This window comes from Delphinapterus leucas, chromosome 8 (assembly GCF_059928025.1).
Source record: "Delphinapterus leucas isolate spDelLeu-1000000601 "Yukka" chromosome 8, BTC_Dleu_Yukka2, whole genome shotgun sequence".
NCBI classification, from domain to species: Eukaryota; Metazoa; Chordata; class Mammalia; order Artiodactyla; family Monodontidae; genus Delphinapterus; species Delphinapterus leucas.
In genome coordinates, this window is record NC_143136.1 from 28,773,325 (window position 1) to 28,799,801 (window position 26,477).

General features: G+C 39.1%; 1 pseudogene; it reads right to left on the reverse strand.

Annotated features, from left to right (window-relative positions):
* Positions 1 to 26,477, reverse strand: part of LOC149748525 (centromere protein N pseudogene) — a 55,045-nt pseudogene continuing 28,568 nt past the window's right edge.

Genomic DNA, 26,477 nt, shown 5'->3' on the forward strand with positions numbered 1-26,477 from the left:
CTCTCTTTTTCTATTTTGCTTTCATGAATGATCCTTGAATCCATATTTATATCTAGCTCAAGGCTTCTTTCTTGTAGAGGTGTAGTAGAGTTGAGTTTCAAAGGTCTGATTATACTGTTTAAAAACATTAGCCTTAAAAGCGTCCAGATACTGGCTTCTGAGGTCCATTTTCACAGTCTGATGGTGCTTGCTAGCAATTGTCAGTGCCTGACCCAGAAGGGGTAGATTGCTTTTCAGTTGGGAGGAAGAAGTGAAGGCATATGGAGTTTGGGAATAATACACCACGTAAGCAGGTTTGTACTGGTTTGGCTTTCCATACTGTGTTCCCCAGGCAATTCGAATCCATACTGCATTCTCCTCGGCACCTCTGAAGCTGACTGTCACATTTTTTAATGCTCTCTTAAGAATTTCTCTTAAGAATTTTGAATTGTTCCATATCAAAAAGGTCAATGTCTTCACTTGGTCCTTTACTCATCTGAAAAACATCCCAAACTTTCTGATGCCGATGAAATTGAGTATAAATGATGTCTAAAAGGGCTGCATCATTGAGACTTGCACGGTTCTCCTCACAAGGCAGAACCAAGTCCTGAACAAGAGATTCCTTTCTCTGCCGGAAGTTTTCAGTCTGCAGTTGATTTTCAGACAAAAAATTCCAGGTTTTAGTATTGTCATCATTTCAGTCATTGGGATTTTCAAGATGGTCCTCCTGAAAAACTCGGAAACAGTTTCATCCATCTCTTTGGCACTTGGGACTTGCGGCAGTCGCCAAAGAGTCGCTTCAGAGGCGTGGGACCAGGCTTCTTCAAGGCTCCCGCCACACTTGGGGGCCTGATGCCATGCCCCCAGGGGTTCTCTTACCGTGTCCCACATCGCCGGCCGGCTCTCTCCTCATCAGCTGCTCCCCAATAAAATAAATTTTAAAAAAAGAAAAGAAAAGCAGATCTCCAAGGTCATGACTCTGAAGAGTGGCTGGCATATAATGTTGATAAGGATGGTCTGGGGTAGACTAAAGAAGAGAACACCTGAAGTTGGCAGAAAGAATAACTGTGGGTGGGATTATTGATTTATTTTCAGTATTTAGCAGATATACTGAATCTCCTTTATCTTTTAATATTTAACATCTTTATTGGAGTATAATGGCTTTACAATGGTGTGTTAGTTTCTGCTTTATAACAAACTGAATCAGCTATACATATACATGTATCCCCATATCTCCTCCCTCTTGCGTCTCCCTCCCACCCTCCCTATCCCACCCCTCTAGGTGGTCACAAAGCACCGAGCTGACCTCCCTGTGCTATGCGGCTGCTTCCCACTAGCTAGCTATTTTACGTTTGGTAGTGTATATATGTCCATGCCACTCTCTCACTTCGTCCCAGTTTACCCTTCCCCCCTCCGTGTCCTCAAGTCCATTCTCTACGTCTGCATCTTTATACCTGTCCTGCCCTTAGGTTCTTCAGAACGATTTTTTTTTTTTTTTAGATTCCATATATATGTGTTAGCATACAGTATTTGTTTTCTCTTTCTGACTTACTTCACTCTGTATGACAGACTCTAGTTTCATCCACCTCACTACAAATAATTCAATTTCATTTCTTTTTATGGCTGAGTAATATTCCATTGTATATATGTTCCACATCTTCTTTATGCATTCATCTGTCGATGGACACTTAGGTTGCTTCCATGACCTGGCTATTGCAAATAGAGCTGCAGTGAACATTGTGGTACATGACTCTTTTTGAATTATGGTTTTCTCAGGGTATATGCCCAGTAGTGGGATTGCTGGGTCATATGGTAGTTCTATTTTTAGTTTTTTAAGGAACCCCCATACTGTTCTCCATAGTGGCTGTATCAATTTACATTCCCACCAACAGTGCAAGAGGGTTCCCTTTTCTCCACACCCTCTCCAGCATTTATTGTTTGTAGATTTTTTGATGATGGCCATTCTGACTGGTGTGAGGTGATACCTCATTGTAGTTTTGATTTGCATTTCTCTAATGATTAGTGATGTTGAGCATCTTTTCATGTGTTTGTTGGCAATCTGTATTTCTTCTTGTGAGAAATGTCTATTTAGGTCTTCTGCCCACTTTGGGATTGGGTTGTCTGCTTTTTCGATATTGACCTGCGTGAGCTGCTTGTAAATTTTGGAGATTAATCCTTTGTCAGTTGCTTCATTTGCAAATATTTTCTCCCATTCTGAGGGTTGTCTTTTCGTCTTGTTTATAGTTTCCTTTGCTGTGCAAAAGCTTTTAAGTTTCACTAGGTCCCATTTGTTTATTTTTGTTTTTATTTCCCTTTCTCTAGGAAGTGGGTCAAAAGGATCTTGCTGTGATGTATGACATAGAGTGTTCTGCCTATGTTTTCCTCTAAGAGTTTTTAATGTCTGGCCTTACATTTGGGTCTTTAATCCATTTTGAGTTTATTTTTGTGTATGGTGTTAGGGAGTGTTCTAATTTCATTCTTTTACATGTAGCTGTCCAGTTTTCCCAGCACCACTTATTGAAGAGGCTGTCTTTTCTCCATTGTATATTCTCGCCTCCTTTATCAAAAATAAGGTGACCATATGTGCGTGGGTTTATCTCTGGGCTTTCTACCCTGTTCCATTGATCTATATTTCTGTTTATGTGCCCGTACCATACTGTCTCGATTACTGTAGCTTTTGTAGTTTAGTCTGAAGTCTGGGAGCCTGATTCCTCCAGCTCTGTTTCTCTTTCTCAAGATTGCTTTGGCTATTCAGGGTCTTTTGTGTTTCCATACAAATTGTGAAATTTTTTGTTCTAGTTCTGTGAAAAATGCCATTGGTAGTTTGATAGGGATTGCATTTAATGTGTAGATTGCTTTGGGTAGTGTAGTCATTTTCACAGTATTGATTCTTCCAATCCAAGAACATGGTATATCTCTCCATCTGTTTGTATCATCTTTAATTTCTTTCATCAGTGTCTTATAGTTTTCTACATACAGGTCTTTTGTCTCCTTAGGTAGGTTTATTCCTAGATATTTTATTCTTTTTGTTGCAGTGGTAAATGGGAGTGTTTCCTTAATTTCTCTTTCAGATTTTTCATCATTAGTGTATAGGAATGCAAGAGATTTCTGTGCATTAATTTTGTATCCTGCTACTTTACCAAATTCATTGATTAGCTCTAGTAGTTTTCTGGTAGCATCTTTAGGATTCTCTTTATATAGTATCATGTCATCTGCAAACAGTGACAGCTTTACTTCTTTTCCGATTTGTATTCCTATTTTTTCTTTCTCTTCTCTGACTGCTGTGGCTAAAACTTCCAAAACAATGTTGATTAATAGTGGTGAGAGTGGACAACCTTGTCTTGTTCCTGATCTTAGACGAAATGGTTTCAGTTTTTCACCATTGAGAACAATGTTGGCTGTGGGTTTGTCATATATGGCCTTTATTATGTTGAGGTAAGTTCCCTCTATGCCTACTTTCTGGAGAGTTTTTTCATAAATGGGTGTTGAATTTTGTCGAAAGCTTTTTCTGCATCTATTGAGATGATCATATGGTTTTGATTCTTCAATTTGTTAATATGGTGTATCACATTGATTGATTTGCGTATATTGAAGAGTCCTTGCATTCCTGGGATAAACCCCACTTGATCATGGTGTATGATCCTTTTAATGTGTTGTTGGATTTTGTTTGCTAGTGTTTTGTTGAGGATTTTTGCATCTATGGTCATCAGTGATATTGACCTGTAGTTTTCTTTCTTTGTGACATCTTTGTCTGCTTTTGGTATCAGGGTGATGGTGGCCTCGTAGAATGAGTTTGGGAGTTTTCCTCCCTCTGCTATATTTTGGAAGAGTTTGAGGAGGATAGGTGTTAGCTCTTCTCTAAATGTTTGATAGAATTTGCCTGTGAAGCCATCTGGTCCTGGGCTTTTGTCTGTTGGAAGATTTTTAATCACAGTTTCAATTTCATATTGGTCTATTTATATTTTCTATTTCTTCCTGGTTCAGTCTCAGAAGGCTGTGCTTTTCTAAGAATTTGTCCATTTCTTCCAGCTTGTCCATTTTATTGGCATATAGTTGCTTGTAGTAATCTCTCACGATCCTTTGTATTTCTGCAGTGTCAGTTGTTACTTCTCCTTTTTCATTTCTAATTCTATTGATGTGAGTCTTCTCCCCTTTTTTCTTGATGACTCTGGCTAATTAATGGTTTATCAATTTTGTTTATCTTCTCAAAGAACCACCTTTAGTTTTATTGATCTTTGCTATTTCTTTTCCTTCATTTCTTTTTCATTTATTTCTGATCTGATCTTTATGATTTCTTTCCTTCTGCTAACTTTGGGGGTTTTTTGTTCTTCTTTATCTAATTGCTTTAGGTGTAAGGTTAGGTTGTTTATTTGAGATGTTTCTTGTTTCTTGAGGTAGGATTGTATTGCTATATACTTCCCTCTTAGAACTGCTTTTGCCGCATCCCATAGGTTTTGGCTTGTCTTGTTTTCATTGTAATTTGTTTCTAGGTATTTTTTGATTTCCTTTTTGATTTCTTCAGTGATCTCTTGGTTATTTAGTAGTGTATTGTTTAGCCTCCACGTGTTTGTATTTTTAAATTTTATTTATTTATTTTTGCGGTACACAGGCCTCTCACTGTTGTGGCCTCTCCTGTTGCGGAGCACAGGCTCCGGACACGCAGCCTCAGTGGCCATGGCTCACGGGCCCAGCAGCTCCATGGCATGTGGGTTCTTCCCAGACTGGGGCACGAACCCGTGTCCCCTGCATCGGCAGGCTGACTCTCAACCACTGCGCCACCAGGGAAGCCCATGTTTGTATTTTTTACAGATTTTTTCCTGTAATTGACATCTAGTCTCATAGTGTTGTGGTCGGAAAAGATACTTGGTACGATTGCAATTTTCTTAAATTTAGCAAGGCTTGATTTGTGACCCAAGATATGATCTATCCTGGAGAATGTTCCATTAGCACTTGAGGAAAAAGTGTATTCTGTTGTTTTTGGATGGAATGTCCTACAAATATCAATTAAGTCCATCTTGTTTAATGTATCATTTAAACCTTGTGTTTCCTTATTTATTTTTATTTTGCTTGCTAGAACTCTTTTAAATCTTCCCCACTTTTTGTTTAAAATCAAAGGATTGGTTGAGGCTGAGACAATGACAGTTGTGAGAAAAAGTGGGAACTTTAGAGTTTGGTGCTTATGGGTTCTTATTCAGAAATCTCATAAAAATCCAGAGTAGACACAATATAAAGAGATGAGAGGCATCAACAAAGACAGCATCTGAAAAATGATGAGGAGATCAAAAGATAAGACACTGGACACCCTTCAAATGCTATTTCTCCTAGCATTTGAGTCTTTTTAAATCTCACTATCCTCAAGTAATCCTTAAAAAAACACAATTTATTTTCCATTTAGTGACTGACAAAGGGCTATCGATTCTTCACATAGGCAATGTGATGATTAATTTTATGTTAGATCATAAAATGTTAGACTGGGCTAATGGATGCCCAGGTAGCTGGTAAAACACTATTTCTGGGTGCGTCTGTGAGAATGTATCCGAAAGAGATTAGCATTTGGTTGAGTAGATTGAGTAAAGATCTGCCCTCACCATTGTGGGTGGGCATCATCCAATCCACTGAGGGTCCGAACAGGATAAAAAAGGCAAAGGAAGGGCAAAATCTCAGCTTTCTCTTTTTGAGCTTGAATGCCCGTCTTCTCCTGACCCCAGACATTAAAGCTCCTGCTTCTTGGGCCTTCACATTCCAGGACTTACAGCAGTGCCCACTCCTACCCTTCCATCCCACCCACACCCCCTTCCACTTTGCAGGCCTTTGGACTCAAGCTGAATTATTCCACCAGCTTTCCTGGTTCTCCAGCTTGCAGAGGACAGATTGCGGGACTTCTCAGCCACCAAAACTGTGTGAGCCAATTCATATAATAAATATCTTCAGTATATCTATCATCTATCTATCTATCTAAACATCCATCTATCAATCCATCCATCCATCCTATTGGTTCTCTCTCTTTGGAGAACCCTAATACAGCCCATTTCTTCACATAAAAAGTATTCTGTTATAGGGAGAATATGAAGCAGACTGAAAAGTATAATCAGACTTCTCTTCCTCTTCTATTCCATTCCCTTCCCTTCCTTTCTCTTCTTTTCCTAAACAATTCAGTCCTAAAGCTATTAGGTGGGACAAAGCAAGGCATGTGTCTGTGGTAGTAGGGGTTGAGTGTGGGGAGCCATGATGGCCTGGCATGGGGCACCAGAGTCGGAGCAGAGAGGAAAGGGTGCCCATCAGAGAGGCAGCCCTGTGCAAATGCACAGCCCCAGTGGAATACAGAGGCCATTCCATGGAGGTGGAGGTCTTAGGGTAAGGAGGTAGGGTTGCCAGATTTAGCCAAGGGAAAAAAAAGCCAATAAAACAAAACTTGACACCCTATTAAATTTGAATTTCAGATAAACAATGAATAATTTTTTAGTATAAATATGTCTCAAATCTTGCATGAATTGTTTGTAGTTTATCTGAAATTCAAATTTAACTGGACATCCTCTATTTTATCTGGCAACATTACGAGGAGGGCTTCCACACAGAGGGTGGCCTGCTGTTGGGTGTGGAGTTCCAGTGGGTGAGAAGGGCATCCATGAAGGTGGGAAGTGGCTTGAGCTGGGGAGTCAGAGCTGGAGCAGAGAAAGAGGGCACTAGCACGGGAGATGGGGCAGCAGAGGAGGCGTGAGGTTCTTAGAAAATCAAGGTGTCTGCAGGGCGGTGCTAGCTCCAAAGGCCCTAGGGGAGAATCCTTCCGGTGTCAGATGGCTTGTGGCTGCAGAAGTCCAATCTCTGCCTCTGTCCTTGTATGGCCTTCCCCTCTTCTCCCTTTGTGTCTCTCTTCTCTGTGTGTGTTTTTCATAAAGACACCTGCCATTGGATTTAAGTTCCATCCAGATAATCCAAGATGATCCCACCTTAAGATCTTAATTACATCTGCAAAGACCCCTTTTTCAAGTAAGGTCACATTCATAGGTTCCAGGGGCTAGGATGTGGACATATAATTTTGGGGACCACCATTCAATCCACTTATAGTTATATATAGAAAATTGATCAAATAAGCAAATGTTTTAAAGATAATAGAAGCCTGGTTTTTCCTAATGGAGAACAATATAAAAAGATATTGGATTGGAATTAGGTGTGTCAGTGTGAACTTATACTTTTTAATATATAACTAGAGAAATAATTCTAGATGGAAACGTCTGCCTGTGTGTATACCTGTATGCTGTCTACTGGCCAGCAACATCCCAATAGCAATGAATACATCTAGCACCCAGGTCTTGGCTTCTAAATACCATTTTCCACTAAAGGGAATCAAGTTTCCTTGGAGAAGTGGCTGATTCCAGGGCTGGTGCAAGAAAAGTACAAGGCAATCCTAGAATATTTTGTTGTACCAGAAAACAAAGAGGTTTTCAAAAAATAAAGAAGACATGTCAAAAGGACACAGAAGCCAACTTGAACAGGCTCCCAGGTGCCAAATCGGGGACAAACTGAACGTGGACATAAATAATGATAACAATGGATTATAATCCATGAATAAAACATGAATCTATGAGTCCATACTGACCTAAATGAATGAGTGAGTAAATTCAAAGTTTGATGAGAAACAGAATATTTTCATAGTTCCAAAGTACCTCCCCACAAAGTATTTATTAATTACAAAGGGGAAAAGAATAATTTTACAGTGAAGAAGCCTGGCAGACACCACCTTGATCAAATGGTCAAAGTGAACATCATCAGTAATGGGACAAATGTAAATCACATATGACCTGGTAGACTGCAAAGAGGAAAACTCAGCATTAGTTCTGTTTTTCTTGCCAAATATTCATAATAAATTTCAGCTTAATCATGAGGAAATATAAATTAAACCCAAATTGATAAAATAAAAAAATAACAGGCCTGTACTCTTCCAGAGTGTCAAGACCATGAGATCAAGAATAGACTGAACCAATGTTCCAATATATAGGAAAACTATACAGAGACATGACAACTGCATATAATACCTGACTCTGAATTGGATGCTTTTGCTATAAAGGAATTAGGAATTATTGGAACAATTGGCCAGACTTGAATGGAGACTATAAGTTATTAGATGGTAGTAGTGTATCAATGTTAAGTTCTGGATGCGGGTTGTTATTCTATGGTTAAGTGGGAGAGTGTTATTTGTAGGAAAGCACACAGAGAAATATTCAGGGGTGATGTGGCATTGATAACTTACTCTCAAATGACTAAAGAAAATAAAATTCTTTGAATTGTACTTTCAAGTTTTCTGTAATTGTTTCAAAATTTAAACCTGTTATTTCAAAATTTTAAAAAATGAACAAGTACAGTCAGAAAGGCCAAGAAGTGTGTTCATATATGTCCACTGCAGCATTAGCTATAATATCAGGAAACTAAAAACATTGAAAATGTGTAACAATTTGTACATGATGATCTCAAGTGTGTTTTAAAATATGGAAAAATGATTATAAAGAAATATATTAAAATGTTAAGGTTATGTATATCTATGTGGAAAAACTATGATTTTGTGTTTTTGCAGGGGCATGTATTATGTACAGAAGGAATGTTATGGTTCACTAGGACTAGATAGCAGAATTTAATTATAAAGTAAATAGAAGTGAGGAAAGGGATTAGATGAAATCGTATGAAGTAGATAGTAGAATTGAATCATACAGAGAAATTGCACATATATGTCTTTAATTTCTGCCAAGTCAACTGTGCACACTCAAATTGTATTTTTCCTACAACCTAGAGCTGAAATGCAAGCCCAACAACCTCATCTGTTGCCTAACAATAGAAACGGTGATGGACTCCAATGCTGTAGGAAGAACTGGCTGCGCTGAATTCACTAAGAAATGGTAAAGACTAGACTAATCCTGATTATTGCTGCACTCTGGGCAATTCAACACCTTTTCCAGGATAATTTTCACTTGACATGCTGTGTAGGAGGTAACCTTTGGTTAAAAAGTGACTCTAGCTTTGACCTTAGGTTAAATTTTAACATTTACTTTAATTCCTTCTAGGGATCTTAACTACATAGTCTAAATCTTTTTAAAATTGAGATATAATTCACATAGCATAAAATTTTTGTTTTAATGATCCATTTTTAACATGGTGCAGGATATCCACAGTGAAAAAAGAATTTTCGTTTTAAATTATTCTACAGATTTGTTTAAAAGAAATGGAAATTCAAATTTTAACATTTGGAAAGAAAAGTGATTAGATCAAATCAATGGGAAAAACGTTTGACTGGCCCCTTCATTAAAAACAACCAAGGTGGGGACTCAACTGAGCCTGGACATCGTAGCCGAAGTATTGATAGAAGTAAACAAAGTTTATCTTTATTGACACCCTCGCAACACACACACACACACACACACACATACACACACTTTTCTTTGTCCTTCTCTCTCTCTTTGGCACTTTTCCCCCCCTCACTTCTTTTTGCCCTACCTCTGGACAAACTCCCTTTCCCCACTCAGGATCCACTACAGGGGGAAGTTACAGTTTACTATGTGTGAGGCCATGGGCAATTTCACAACCTCTCCAAGCCTCACTTTCTTCCTGGTAAAATGGCTGTAAGAGTAGTTCCAGCTTTGTTACGATACTGTGAATTTTTTTCTTTTTTTTTTTTTTTTTTGCAGTACGCGGGCCTCTCACTGTTGCGGCCTCTCTCGTTGCGGAGCACAGGTTCCGGACGCTCAGGCTCAGCAGCCATGTCTCACGGGCCCGGCCGCTCCGTGGCATGTGGGACCCCAGGACCCGTCCCCGGACCGCCCCCCCGGCCCGGACCGGGGCTCGAACCCTTGTCCCCTGCATCGGCAGGCGGACTCCCAACCACGGCGCCACCAGGGAAGCCCCTGTGAATATTTTTTAAAGGATTAATATGAAGTGCTTTACATTAATTCTTTAACGTTACTTTTCTTTTGTATTAGTTTCCTGTCATTGCTGTAACAAATTACCACACACAGTGGTCTGAAACAACACACTGTGATAGCTTAACAGTTGTGAAGGTTAGGAGTCTAACATGGGTCTCACTGGGCTAAGATCAAGGTGTTGGCAGGACTGTATTCCCTCTGGAGGCTCCAGGGGAGAATCAATTTCCTTGCCTTTTCAGCTTCTGGAGGCTACCTGCCGTCCACGGCTCGTGGCCCCCTTCTTTTCATCCCTCCAAGCTCTGCTTCCGTGGTCACATCTCCTTCTTTGACCCTCTTGCCTTCCTCTTATATCTAAGGACCCTTGTGATTCCATTGTGCCCACCCACATAATCCAGGATAAACTCCCCATCTCAAGTTCCGTAACTCACATCTGCAAAGTCCCTTTTGCCATGTAAGTTGACATATTTGGTCATGGATATCTCTGGGGTCAGCATGCATTATTCTGCCTACCACACTTTCCCTTTCCTCCCATATTTCTTAACTCCCAGGTATTCCCAACCTGGCCTAAACCTCACTTCCTTGCTTGAGTTCTCTCAGGTCTCCTACTCATGCCTCCACACTTCCAGCTATAACTTTCTCCTTCTCTTCCAGTTCAAACCCTACCCATTCCACAAGTCCCAGTCAAATCATGAGTCCTTTGGTAAAGCCTTCCCAGGCCATCGGCTTATAAAGATAGCTTCCTAAATCCCACTGCATATAGTAGCTGCACCTCTCATTTGGCAAACACTCTGCCTTCTGGTCATACATTCATGGCACACAGGTGCTGCATATACATTGAATGAATAAATGAATCTCCACAAGACCATAAGAAATTGACAGCCATGTCATTTTTTTTAGCTTTATTGAGATATAATTAACATATAACATTGTGTTAGTTTGTGTACAATATGATGATATGATATACATATATATACATTGCAAAATGATTACCATAATAAGGTTAATTAACACATCCATCGCCTAACATGATTACCATTTATTTGGTGTGCAAACATTTAAGATCTACTCTCTTAGCAATTTTCAAGTACACAATACAGTATTGCTAACTGGGACATTAGCTCCCCAGAACTTATTCACCTATAACTGGAAGTTTGTATCCTTTGACCAACATCTCCCCATTTCCCCCACCCCCCAGCCCCTGGCAATCACCAATCTACTTTAAGAACTGTGTCTTAAGCTACTTTCTAATCCAGCACTGAACAGTGGTTGAGGCGAGATATATGGCAATGATGAAAAGATAAAGCATGTCCAGGAGCTCCAGGGAGGAAATGTTCCAGAGTCCCATCTGTTTCTTTAGTTTAGAGCAATACCAACTTACTTCCTACAAACACATCTAGGGCAAGGGGTCTTTACGTATTCTCTTTGGGCTGGCGTCAATGATAACTTTAGCAACACTTTATCCTGGACTCTTTCTGCCCAGCTTCTCATGCTCTTTTGATTTGGTACCTGTGTGTATGGACAATAGAAGCTCTTCCAGACACAAACGGCACCTCTGAGGAGTGCTCCAGAGGCCACAATGGTCTACAGAGGGTAGGGTAGAAGTGAGAAGTGGGAAAACCCTCTCATTCTACCTCAGGATATTCTTCAGAATCTGTGGTCTGCCTTAGTTTGCACACCACTAGCGCATTATTTACTGCCTGACATTTTTCATTCTTTTAAGAGTTTTGGAGAGGGGGCTTCTGTTATTCTATCTTATGCCCAAAGATGGATATCACTATTTCATGTGTAATTCTGTCTTTTTAGTTTATGATGACCACTTTCTGTAAGTAAGTGTTTTTACTTTCTATTACTATTTTGACAAAAATATCTTTATCAGAACTTTCTTCGTTGGCTAATAGCATTCACTGGGCAGTTCTTCCCAGTCAAGGAAAAGGGATAAGAAAACTTCTTGGTTACTTTTGTACTTATGATTCTAACTACCAGCCTAAAGTTCACATCAAAATACACATCCACACAATGCTATTTGTTGTCTCACATTTTTGACAGATGAGTTGAAATCTTTTTATATAATTCAGCAAACTATTAATATATGAACACTTTGCTGGTTTTTGTGAAATAAATAGATGAACAATAAACAGTTCTGGCCATCCAAGGGAGATCAGACATGAACGTAAAAAGCTGCACATGAACTATTTCAGGCATTCCTTCTGACTCACCACTAGTGATAGAGAGGGCCTTAGACCAAGAAAAATTAAACCCCAGATTAAAAACAAAAAAAGTCCTTTCAATTTACTGGGCAAACAGCCAAAACTGAAGACCTCTCAGGTTTCAGATAACAGTACAAAGAATCTTTACTGATTAGAAATTTGCTCTCCCAGCAATATACTACTTTTTCTGACTTCATAGCTATTGTGCCATTTCTGTGACTGTGTTTTACAGTTGGGCACAGAGGTGGAGTTTTGCTTGTGTTCAATCGTAGAGGATGAATTTGTAACTTTCCCCCTTCCCTTTGGGGAAAAAAATCAGGAAGGAACTTAAATACAAGGCTTTTCCTCCCATTTTACATTCAAACATGTCTTGCAGGAAATGAACAAATAGTGATTCTCAAATATAACATTGTACTTCTATGTGCTGTAGTACAAAAAGAGCTTTACAGGAATTTTGTGTTCCGGAAGTTGAGATTTTTTAAGGACAAAGGTGGGACTTGGATTTTTTTTACTTCCTGCAGAATATAAATGCCAAATTCCTTAGCCTAACATTCAAGATCTCCAAAATCTCATCCCAGCTCACCTCCAGTCTTATCTATGTCCATCCTTACTCCATGAACCTAGCAATGTCCTGTGAGCCATGCTGAAGATTTTTATCTCCAAACCTTTTTTGCCCTCTAGACTGCCCTTCTATCTTTCCTTTTCCCCCAGTCCCACTGTCAAATTATCTATTTTTCAAGGTACATCTTCAAAGAAAAGGCATCTATAAAGCAAGCTGTACATAATCTCCAAGTTGAAATTTCCCCCTCTCTTGGGTTTTCATAATTTCCTGTAATTAAGGGTTACAGCTTTTGTAATGAGGAATAAAAACTTAAAAACGACTTAATTAAAAACTATTAACAGCTTATCAAATAAAACTTGAACATAGTTTTTTGAAAAGGGCAAGGAACTCTTTCAGAATCAGTTACATTCATGCCTGTAAATGCGTTCACTGGTAAGAAAAAAGAGATAGAAATGCCAGCCAACATAGGAAGCAGCAACAAGATAGAGTTGTCCTATGGACCACAAATTACTATTTTTAAAAATAATGGAAAAGGGAGAGAAAGCAATTAAAACACTAGAATTACCTTAAAAAATGAATATGACATGAAAAGAAAAAAACATTTTACTGGGAGATTTTAAAAATGATAAATTAATGCATGCATACTTCTGCAAAATTTCTTCAAATTAATATGTGGGTTTAATGCAAATACTAATAAAAATTCCAATGTGATTTTTTTTTTTTTTTTTTTTTGCGGTACGCAGGCCTCTCACTGTTGTGGCCTCTCCCGTTGCGGAGCACAGGCTCCGGACGCGCAGGCTCAGCGGCCATGGCTCACGGGCCCAGCCGCTATCCTCCCGGACCGGGGCACGAACCCGTGTGCCCTGCATCGGCAGGCGGACTCTCAACCACTGCGCCACCAGGGAAGCCCCTCCAATGTGATTTTTTAATTAAAAAAAGGAAGTAGGGCTTCCCTGGTGCCGCGGAGCAGCTGGGCCCATGGGCCGTGGCTGCTGGGCCTGCGCGTCCGGAGCCTGTGCTCCACGACTGGGGGGCCGCAGCGGTGAGAGGCTCACGTACTGCAAAAAAAAAAAAAAAAAAAAAAGGAAGTAAAGTTTATTGAGACATGAATTAAAACATATTTTGTAAAAAGAAAGAAGAATGCAGTGGGATTAGGTCTGTCTGATATACTAAAACATATAAAAGCTGCAATAATTAAATCAGAATGCTATTGGAAGCTGATTAGAGAGGTAAATTAATGGAACAGAAAAGATAGTTTAGAAATAAATCTTATATATAATACTTTAGGAAATGATCATGAGAAAAGAAGCGACTTTCCAATAAATGGTTTTGAGAAGATTTTAGCTCTTTAAGAAGTTCCTCGTTCCATACTTTATAATAAAATGTGTTCTAAGTAGAATTTTAAAACAAATGATTAAAATAAAATAGTAAAATCTTCAGACAAAGTAGAATATTTATTCAATGTCTGGAGGAGAGAGTTCTTTGAGGTTTGAAGTATGAAGAGGAATCAAAAGAGGAATGAAGTAATATTTGATCACATAAGTCCCAAAGAAGTAAACGACTGATGTCTGGTCAAGTGGTGAAGCAGCTTCAGGCTCTGATAAAACCCTCCCACCTTTAGCGCCCACACCTGTCCCAAACACAGTAATAATAAATAGGATATGAAAAGGGAAAATCAAAATGATATAATTGAGTTCAAAAAAGGAAACAAAAGCAAAAAATAAACAAATGGGACTTAATTAAACTCAAAATCTTTTTTGCACAGCAAAGAAAACTTTCGAAAAAATTAAAAAAGGCAGTCTACTGAATGGGAGAAAATATTTGCAAATGATATGACTGATAAGGAGTTAACAGCCAAAATATATAAACAGCTCATACAACTCAATATAAAAAAACCAAACAACCCAATTTTAAAAAGGGCAGAAGACCTGACTAGACATTTTTCCAAAGGAGACATACAGATGGTCAACAGGCACATGAAAAGATGCTCAACATTGCTAATCATCAGAGAAATGTGAGTCAAAACCACAATGAGATATCACCTCACACCTGTCAGAAAGCCTATCATCAAAAAGACCACAAATAAATTTTGGCGAGGATCTGAAGAAAAGGGAACTCCTGTACACTGTTGGTGGGAATGTAAATTAGTACAGCCACTGTGGAAAAGAGTATGGAGGTTCCTCAAAAAACGAAAAATAGAACTACCATTTGACCCAGCAATTCCACTCCTGGGTATACATCTGAAAAAAAACAAAAACACTACTTTGAAAAGATACATGCACCCCAGTGTTCATAGCAGCATTATTTATAATAGCTAAGACATGGAAGCAACCTAAGGTCCACCAACAGATGAATGAATAATGAAGATGTGGTATATATAAACAATGGAATGCTACTCAGCCATAAAGAAGAATGAAATTTTGCCTTTTGCAATAACATGGATGGGCCTGGAGGGTATTATGCTTAGTGAAATAAGTCACACAAAGAAAGACAAATATTTTATGCTATCACTGATATGTGGAATCTAAAAATAAAACAAACATATAGAGCAAAACAGAAAAAGACTCCCAGTTATAAAGAACAAACTAGTGGTTACTAGTGGGGAGAGGGGAAGGGTTTGTAGCAAGATAGACGTAGGGGATTAAGGAGTATAATTATTATGTATAAAATAAATAAGGTACAAAGATATAGTGTACAGCACAAGGAATATAGCCAGTATTATATAAAAACTTTAAATGGAGTATAATCTATAAAAGTTTTGAATCACTATGTTGTACACCTGAAACTAATATAATGTAACTATACCTCAATAAACAAATTAAGAAAACATAAATATAAATACCACCATGGAACTGAAACAAACAAAAAATGCCACAGTGAAGAGAGCAGAATTGCAGCTGTATACCTACCGGTCTTCCATTCCTATGTCCAAGGCTTCAGCTCCCTTAGGTACAGCTTCATACAGGGAACGCTGAGGACAAGGATTAGGGCTGGCAGGGCTCTCTCTAGTCATATGAAACTGATAGAAAAAGTTGGCTCACCCATTGCTGAGAGGTATGGGTTCACAGAAAAGTGCAGATGTTGGGAAGCAGGAATTCAAAGACACAACCTGAGGCAGTGAAGAAATCTGTGATGTCTACAACGCCTCCCATCCAAGTGCTAACCAGACCCGACCCTGCTTAGCGTCCGAGATCAGACGAGATCAGGCGTGTTCAGGGTGGTATGGCCATAGACTGATACCCACAATATCAAAGTAAGTCAGGAATACCAAAATACTACTACGTACCCAGTTCTAAACTGGGGACTCCAGTGGGTGCTATGTGCCAAAAAAATACGTTGTTGGGAAGGGGTGAACATGGAGGGAAAGGCAAAGAGAAGAAATAATTAAAAGACTAAAAAACTTTCTACTAAAAATGAGCCTTCTGCAAAATAGAATTCCAAAACGACATTAAAATATCTAACAACAACAACAAAAAAGAGTTTGAACCCCACCTCTCCAGTTGGAACATGAATTCACTTCAGATAAAATCAATTTTCTGGAACTGTTTGATAAGGAACTGGAAAGTAAATGTTCTGATGATGCTCAAAGAAATCAATGAAGATCACCCTTCCATTAAAAAAGAACAAAAAAAATGAAGCCAAAAAAATCAACAGTGAAACAAAAAACAGGTGGATCTGAAAAAGAAACAAATATAAATAAAAAAATAGACATTAAAATTTAAAAATCAATAGACAGAATGAACTTTAGGCTGGAAATATTTGAAGAGAGGCGTACTGAACTGGAGGGAGAAATTCACCCAGTTCATGGTCAAAGGAAAGAAAAATATGGGTAAATAACTAAAGGCTACTGAGGTTAGATGGTGAGGATCCCAAAAGAAGAAAATGAAGAGAAAGAGTTGAATCCTCATATCAAATGTGTTCCACATACCAAAAGGATACAAAGTTAAATCATTACAGGGTGAGTGCAAAACATCAAGAATCAAAAGAAAATCTTAAGAGCTATCATATATAAAAGACAGATTATGTGCAGCTAAGCAACAGTCTTCCCATCAGAAATATTAGATGCTACAAAGAAGCCAGTGAAGTAATGTCTTCAAAATGCTGAGGGAAAAATAGATATCTACACTGCTAAACTTTTGCAATGTAGACGCAAAATGAATCCATTTTCAAATGGCAAAGCATAAGACCAAGAGTTTAGCCACCTACAGACTGTGGCTGATACTTACCCACTATGACACTGGTGTAAGCAAAGTGGAGATCCATTACACAACAATGTGAACATACTTAACACTACTTCACTGTGTACTTTAAAACGATTAGAATGGTAAATTTTATGTTATATGTTTCTTACCACAACGGAAAAAAAATATGCTCAGGCTCCAGGCAATGCCACATTAATTTCTCTGTAGGGGCAGGCAAAATGCATGGAGCATAGGCAGAAGGTATTTTCTTAAACTTCCCAGTTGGTTTTTATTTTTATTTTATTTTAATTTTTTTCCCAGATAATTTCTAATGTGCAGCCAAGGTGAAAACCACTGACTTATGCCTAAAAGAAAACCATATGAAATTTGAAAGAAAAAAAAAAGAAAAGAGGATGGGAAAGAGTGTTTGGAAAGAGAGGTATGAGGCAAATACAGAAACAGAGGTAATACTCTCCCAAAAGGCCAGTGTAGTTGTTATTGTATTAGACAAAATATAATGTAAAGCAAAAAACTTAGATAACAAGAGATGCTACATAATAATCAAGGGAAGAATCATATACAATCATGAATTTGTATGTACCCAACAACACAGTTACAAAGTATATGAGGCAAAAACTGACAGAATGACAAGGAGATACTTACAAATTCAAAATCATGGTGAGAAATTTTTAACACCTTTATTAGAAACTATTAGATCAAGAAGACAGAAAAACTTTAAGAAAGATATAGAATATTTAGAAAGTAAAACTAAGTAGTTTGGGGGCTTCCCTGGTGGTCCAGTGGTTAAGAATCCGCCTTCCAATGCAGGAGACGCAGGTTTGATCCCTGGTCGGGGAACTAAGATCCCACAAGCCGCGGAGCAACTAAGTCTGAGCGCTCCAGAGCCTGCTCACCACAACTACAGAGCTGTGTGCCGCAAGTAGAGAGAAGCCTGCGCACCACAAGGAAAGATCCCGCATGCTGCAACTAAGACCGGATACAGCCAAATAAATATATAAATAAATATTAAAAAACAAACAAACAAAACCCCAAAAACTAACTAGTTTGATCTAATAGAGATATAGAGAATCCTGCAAGCTGTAACAATGTTTTTTCTTTTCACAAACACATAAAACAATGATAAAAACTGATACCATACGAGGTCACAAAGTAGGTCTCACCAAATTTCAAGCAATCAGTATCATTCAGATTATATATATTTTTTGTAATTTGTAACATTTTCTTCTTGAAAAAATTTTGAAATTATGGCAAAACATTATTTGATAAAGCTGGATGTAGGTTCGTGAGTGTTTGCTATATTATTCTCTAAATGTTTCTTTATGTTTGCAATATACTATTTTTTAGAATTTGAACCACCTGAAAAAATATATTTCCAACAAAGATAACAGCCAATTAATGTCACTTTATATAAAAAGCCCAGAATGAAAGATAAGAAAAACACTAAAATGTTAATATGTAAGTACACAAAAGACATTGAATGACATCCAACATAAAGAAAAAACAAGTACTTTACCAATGGAAGAACATTCATTCTGAGTAGAGTCAAAATTGTGAAATACCATGCTTACCAATTTAAGATTTAAAAACCTGATTGTACCCATGGTTGGTAAGGAGATAACAACACATTCCTTCCCCTACATTTGGGGTGGCAGTCTAAATTGTTTAAAACATTTTGGAAATCAATTTAATAATATCCATCAAAAATCATAAAATTTTCCATGTTTTTTGACTCAGTAATTCCATTTCTAAGGATCTAGCATATGGATATGATCCTAAATATGTGAAAAACTTTATGTACAATGATGTTCATAGCATGTTATTTATAAAAAAAGATTGAAAACAAATTAAATGTACAGTTATTAAGAAAATAATTCCCCAAATTATGATATATTCTCTTGAAAAATCTTGTAGCCATTACAAAGGATAGGTAACAGGGGAAAATGCTTGCCAGAGCATGTCAAGTGAAAAGACCAAAATTCAAAATTATTCACTATGGTTGCTAGAATTTGTAAGAAAAAAGCTTTGCGGGAACTACATCAAAATGTTAAACCTGATTATTTTTTCGATGGTGAGACCATAGGTGATTTTTCTTTCTATTATTCTTATTCTCTAATTTTTCTTTGTGTTTCTATTACTTTAATAATAACCTTTACACAAACTGCTTTAATGTTCCTGCATCTTCCCTAGGTGATGACGGATTGGCAGATTGTTAAATATGTTTGTTATAAACTGGTCTCTCTCCCTTTTGGACCAGGGAGGCACCCAGTAGAACCCCAAAGAAAACACAGGTTCCTTCTTTTGTCCCACAGTGTTCTCATGTCAGTAGACTAGGTTGAGGTCTTGGCTTGGAGGGAAAGTCAGCTCCAAGGTGACAGCCAGGCTCACTTCTGAACTGGGAGGGGAGAGAGGAGAGGGGAGACAGAACACACTCACATGGAAGACAGAGCATCTTTGAACTCATATTGTGCCATTGTAGATGAGGGTAACTACAGCCCCCCTTGGGATGAAATGTGAAAGTTGAATAGCTCCAATAATTTAGGACAAAGCAGCAAGTCAAGGACCCTAAAAGGATTTTAGTTATGGGAAGAGTACAGAATCCCTTCAAACAGGCTCCCTGTCTAAAAAGACAGCAATCCTAGTTCTGCAGGGGTAAAAAACCCAACAACAAAAAAACTGATGGAGACCACACAGAAAAGTAAGATTGCAAAGGAGAGTTAAATAATTTAAATCAGAACTTGCTGTAGAAAGACTTTTTTTTAAAGATAATATTTAAAAACATTTTGGCCTATCCTCATTTTACAAACACATTCATAGGGTCAGGATGGCTGGAAGTGCTGGGTGTTGGCTGGGTATGTGTTTCTCCACAGGACCTTTCCACGTGGCTGGCTTTGGCTTCCTTACAGCATGGTGGCCTCAGGGTAGTTGACTTAAATTGTGTCTCAGGGCTCCAAGAGACAAGAAGTGGAAGAGGCCAGTCTATGAAGAGCTGTGCACTGAAACTGGCACAGTCACCCTCCTTTATTCTATTGATCAAGGCAGTTGCAGAACCTACCCAGACTGAAAGGAAGGGTCATAGACTCCACTTCTTTTTTAAATTAATTAATTTAAAATTGAAGTATAGTTGATTTACAACATTGTGTTAGTTTCAGATGTACAGCAAAGTGATTCGGTACATTCTTTTTCAAGTTCACACATATATTCTTTTTCAGGTTCTTTCCCCATTTAGGTTATTACAAAATATTGAGTATAGTTCCCTGTGCTGTACAGTAGGTTCTTGTTGTTTATCTGTTTTGTCTATAGTAGTGTGTATGTGTTACTCCCAAATTCCTAATTTGAAGGGAGGCGTGACCAAGAATGGGTAGCCATCTTTAATCTGCCAAAGGATGTCCAACCAAATGGATAAGCTCCATTATCCCAGTCGGGCTACCACTGGGATGAATCCACTGGGATGAATCACTGGCAATTTTTGTTCTTGTTCTGCCTGAGTTCTGTCTCCATGAGAGTGTGACTGTCTAGGCCAAGGGGACATGCAAGAGGGGAGTCGTAGTTCCCCAAAAGAAAATCATGTAGTCCTTACTACAAGAAAAGATGACTGGGCGCTACACAGGTGAAAACAATGTCCGCTTCAGACATTTATTGTTTGTTTTAAACCTATTTTTGTCCAGCGTGAGAATCTTCACACAAACCCATGCCCCTCCCTCCCTTTCACACCCAAACTTATTGTCTGTGTCTCTCCTTTCATTCAGATAACAAATGTTTGCCTGCAGCAATGCTAGGCAGGCCTAGGCTAGGCTCTGTGCTGGGGATCAAAGAAGAATCAGCCCCGGAGCTTGCCCACCAGTTGTTCTCTCTGGAGTAGGGGGATAATTGAGGAACAACAGTAACATCAGAGATAAAAGAGGAGGTGCCATAAGAGGCACAGATAAAGTGCTCTGCAAGTTTAGAGGAGAGGGAGATAACTTCCAGCTGCGCCCTTAATCACATACTGCCTCACATCTCTTGTACTGTTGTCTTGTCTGGTTATTAACTCCTACATTGTTGAACAACAGCAAACCAGTCACACTGAATAATTCACGGGGCTGCTCCTTCCTCTGCATCCAGATCATGAGCTCCTCCGAGGCAGGGCTGGAGAACTCTGACAGGCATGTTGCAGGGGCTAATATGGTGACTCCAACAGAAGAGAACATCAATGAGATGCTATCTGAATAAAGTCTACATACATGCTCAGAAACTTAGGCCTTTATTAGCTTACTAATATTTCTTCAATGCACTGAACAGGAGATTAAAAGATTGCTTTTCTCTATGGCCACCTGTTTTTTTTCCCCCTGGTGGGAGGAAATATCTTTCTACTGGGACCTCCTGCTTCCAATGACTGACATCTCAGTTGGGTGTGTTCTTCCACCTCAGCTATGGGAAGATGTCAAATAAAGGTGATTGAATGTTATAGTGATGGCTCTGCAAAGACCTTTTACACATAGTAATCTCAGATTTCTTCGTGGAAAGTTCTTTTGTGTGTATCCCACTAGTGTGTCGCCTTTTGGCATCAATTCCAAGTCTTTCTGAAAAACATACTATGTCTTCTTTTTTGTTTCTTATTTTTAAATGGCAGATGGTTAGGAAATATCTTCTCACTCTTATAATTATTTTCCTCAGTTTTTCTCCATTCAACAGCAATTACCCTCATGTATAATCTTTCTAAGTAGTTATTTTCTAGCTCCTGAAGAGAATAATCCCAGTGAAGTCATTCATCTTATGTACTTCATGGTTTTTCTCAGCAGGAAACTTCTATTGAATATAATTTGAACCACAGTAACTAACATAGACACTTAAACATGCTTGGTAGTTAATTTGCTTTTAAGTGGACCAAGTTTGCAGATGAAACCATTCAGCTGTTACACAAAGGGTGTTTTTCCTGGATTCTCTCCAAAAGTACCTTCAAAGAAAATTAGATACGTGACTACTGCACTTCAAATATTTTCCAGGGGAGAGGTGGAGTGAAAAAAATTGTTTCCTCTGGCTTAGATTACCTCACATTTACACCGTGCTAAGCACTTTACAAAACATGCAAATGGTCTGCTTTATGGAAAAGCGAAACCCCTTCTGGGTTTATTTCTTGATGCTAGCAATATTGAAAAATAATTTAATTTACATTATACAGAAAAGTTTTTAGATAGATTTCACAATTAAACATATAAATCCAGTCATACCAAAGTAGCAGAAAACAGAAACGAACAGTTATGATATCTTTAGAGGAATTATAACTTATCCAAGCTTGGAAATGGTAAATGAAATATCAAAGGACAAACACAAGAGATTTGATGATTCGTAACTTGTAATATTAAAGATGATTTTAACAAGCAGCATTATTTTACCAAAGGTCATTCATGATTAATTTAGAAGAAATTATTTTTGGCCTTTGGCATTCAGTGATGTCCATAAGTAATCCCAAAAGCCAGTGATATGGAAAACTATGTTATTTTGAGTCAAAATTTGCACTATGCCAAGAGCGTGGTATGCCTGACACAGTCCCTTACTTGAAAGTACCCTATCTGACCCCCAGCACCTGAATTGCAAGGTGACCTTGTCCTTCTCACCTGCTTGTTGTGTGTGGCACACTTCTCTCCAGAAGTCACATGTATTTGCACAAAGGAACCATTGCATTCACTGAAACAGTTTTCCTCAAATGTGGAGATTCAAAAAGGTTTCACCTAGGATACATTTCTGGAGAATGATATCATTGCTGGGAAATTCCATAGAATGGAGATAACAGAAAGATCAATGGAAAGTTGCTGAATTTCTAGAGATTACTGCCTGAATCAGGACTCTCTCTAATTGGCTTTAGGAAAATTGCAACTTTGAATATGAATGACAGTATTCAAGTGAATCAATTAATGTTACTGTTTAAAAAAAAGAAAGGAAAAAGAAGAAAAAAAAAAGACACACGCACTAAGGACCCTTGTCCCAGTCATACAGAACGACAATCACAAGGAGTTAATGTGATTTCTGACAGGGAGCCCTCCTGAATCAAATGATCTCTCCAGGCAATATTAACAACACACCCAGCTGGACAACACCCAGAATTGCCCAGGTGAACAGTGTTGGAGGTTACACACCTCAGGAACGACAACAGCGGTTCCCAGCCACACCTGCGTTCCTGCGTGCTGTCACATCTCCTTCCTGTTTCTCTCTGAGCTGGCCACACTATCATTAACCCGTATCTGGAACATGGCAGGCCCTCAGCGGGTCTCTCCAGGCTCCAGCCCGGTCCGTGACCAATCCATCAAACACATTCCCAAGAGGTTGCTATGACAAATGCAAGTGTGGCTTGTCCCTCCCAGCTTTAAAATGCTTCAGGGAATGGCCCATTGCCTTCAAGAGACTTCCCAATTCTTTCTTTCCTTTTTTTTTTTTTTTTTTTTTTATTGTGGCTTAAAAGTGGCAAATCATAGTTATTGTTTGCCTTGGATGTGTCAATAAGTTATTTGAAATTAGTCAGGAAGAGTTTTATGAATTTTCAAATGCAGCTTTTAATCACGTGTCTGAACTCACAATTACCAGTCTTTTGGGAAAATTTCCAGGTTTTTTTTTTTATTACACCACACTTCGTGTGATATTCCTTTATAATGAAGTTTTATTAATTAAATAAAAATAACATAAAATTTACCACTGGAGTGTTAATTAACTATAAGCACATTGTTGTGCAATGGATCTCTTGAAGTTTTTCATCTTGCAGAACTGAAACCCTATACCCATTGAACAGCTCCCCATTTCCCCTGCCCCCAGTCCTTGATAATCACTATTCTACTTTGTGTCTATGAGTTAGCAACTTTAGATACCTCATGCAAGTGGAATCATGCAGCATCTGTCCTCTTGTGACGGGCTTGTTTCACTTAGCATAATGTCCTCAAGGTTCATCCATGCTGTAGCAGGTGACAGGACTTCCTTTTTAAGACTGAATAATATTCCACTGCATGTATATATCACCACATTTTGTTCATCCATTCATCCACTGATGGGCATTTGGGTTGCTGCCATCTCTTGGCTATTGTGAATAATGCTGCTTTGAGCAAAAGTGTACAAATACCTCTTCGAGATCGAGATCCTGCTTTCTATTCTTTTGGATAAATACCAAGAAGTGGGATTACTGGATCACATGATGATTCTATTCTTGAGAAACTTCCATACTGTCTTCCATAGTGGCTATACTATTTCACATTCCCAACAGTGCACAAGGGTTCTAATTTTTCCACATCTTCGCTGATACTTATTGCATTAGTCCCCCCACCCCTTATCTGTGGTTTCACTTTCTGTGGTTTCAGTTAGCTGTGGTCCAAAAATATTACATGGAAAAATTCTAGAAATAAATAATTCATAAGTTTTAGATTGCGGGCCATTCTGAGTAGCGTGATGAAATCTCGAGCCATCACACTCCAACCCACACAGGATGTGTATCCTCCCTTTGTCCAGCGAATCCACCCCTTCGTCACTTAGCAGCCGTCTTGGTTATCAGCTCATCTGTCATGATATCTCAGTGTCTGTGCTCAAGTAACCTTTATTTTACTTAATAATGGCCCCAAAGTGCAAGAGTAGTGATGCTGGCAGAGACTATTGTATTATTATTATTATTTTACAGTGGCCATCCCCTGGTGATTAGTGAAATTGAGCATCTTTTCATGTTTGTTGGCCATTTGTACATCTTTTTTGGAGAAATGTCAAGTCCTTTGTTTTTAATCTGGTTTTTTTTTGTTTGTTTTGTTTTTCTGTTGTCAAGTTGCTGTTCCTAATTCTTAAGCATGGTCTACACCCTTCCTGATCTGGTCATAAGCCTCATTTCCGTCCTCTCCTTACCTCACACACTTCGCATTGGCAAGCTTGGTTCCCAGAAGTTCTTTACTGGAGGAGCCGGGCTATTGATATCTCCATGTGTAGTTCCTGATGGGGTGCCCCCCTCTCTACCCAAAACACATTTTGACCGCTGGAGCAAAATCTACTTCTGTCAGAAAGAAAAATTACCTAGGGGGAATCACCTTTGAGAAGTCTTCTCTCACCATGTCCTGTAGCCCACCCACTATCCCTTCCGAATTTTTATTGGTGGATCTAATAAAACATTTCCACTACTAAACAGATACTAAAAGCAGTGAATACTCTTCATAGCAAAGGCTTTTTGTTGATGTCTGTTGTATTTTCTCTTTGCACTTCCCATGGAGTGACTAAACCTGTCATACTTGATAAGGTCAGCAGTAATTATACACAGGAATTTTATCTGAGGCATTCTGGGATATATCCAGAAATGGAAACCAATCTAGTTAACAGGTGAGCATACTTTTTTTTTTTTTTTTTGCGGTACGCGGGCTTCTGACTGCTGTGGCCTCTCCCGTTGCGGAGCACAGGCTCCGGACGCGCAGGCTCAGCGGCCATGGCTCACGGGCCCAGCCGCTCCGCGGCATGTGGGATCTTCCCGGACCGGGACACGAACCCGCGTCCCCTGCATCGGCAGGCGGACTCTCAACCACTGTGCCACCAGGGAAGCCCATGAGCATACTTTTTAAAATGTCATTGATACGGACCACTGTGACAGAATAATAGTCCACATAGCATTTCCAAAAAATGTCTCTGCAATGTAAATTCTGTCAAAGAATTTTTGAAATTCTTTCCTGCCACAAAGATAGATTTTGTTATCATGGTCTATCATGGAATGTATAACACCAATTAGAAGGCTGCTTGAATTTTGGTGCCATGTTGAAACCCTAGGTGCTGCTCAGGCTGAAGTGGAGCTCAGAGGCCTCAGGCAAAGCCTGCTAGAAACCAGCCCGCTTCTGTTGTCACCATCAGTCTACCCTGTGTTCAGGGCTGATCATGTGGGCTGGCGATTTTTTTATTATTTTCTGCTCCCAGATCAGATGATAAGCTCCTTAAGGTCAGCACCAATCTTACTTAATATTCAAGCTCTGGTGCCAAGCATGGAGACTGCCACGGAATCTATAATGTTACATTTTTTCTGAAGGAAGGGAGGGGAGGAGGAAGAAAGACTGGTGGGCAGGTGAGCAAGCAGGAGCAAAGGGAAACACAGGGCCAGGCTTTGCCTCTGTGCCCTGTGCTGCCCAGTTTTCCTCGCCCAGGACTAGAGAACCCCGAAGACCTGGTCACCCGGGCTGTGCACTCAGGTCCCACCCGCACCCCCGTCTCAACTTCCCCAAGCTGAAATGGCTTAGTCCTCACAAAGGTCACCCTCCACTTCCAGCTGCAGGGTTCAAAATGGGAGTTTAGATCCAGGGACTGCAGACGGCAGTCCCGTGCCATCTGGCAAATATACTGATCAGGTCTCGGATTATTGAGAAAACTATCATTTAGGAAGCACCTACTCCATGCTAGCCAACATGCGAAGGCCTTCAGATTTGTTACCACATTTCACACATTTCAACCCCTTTTCAATCCTTTGGGGACCTTGTTATTATCCCCACTTTTCAAGTGAGGAAAATGAGACCCAACCAGGATTGTAATCAAGTTTCTTTAATGCTAAGGCTGTGCTCTGATTATTATATCATGACACCCAAGGTCGGAGTCCTTTCAGATTTACAATAGACGCGGTCCATTGCTTTCCTGTTAGGTATTGGGGCTG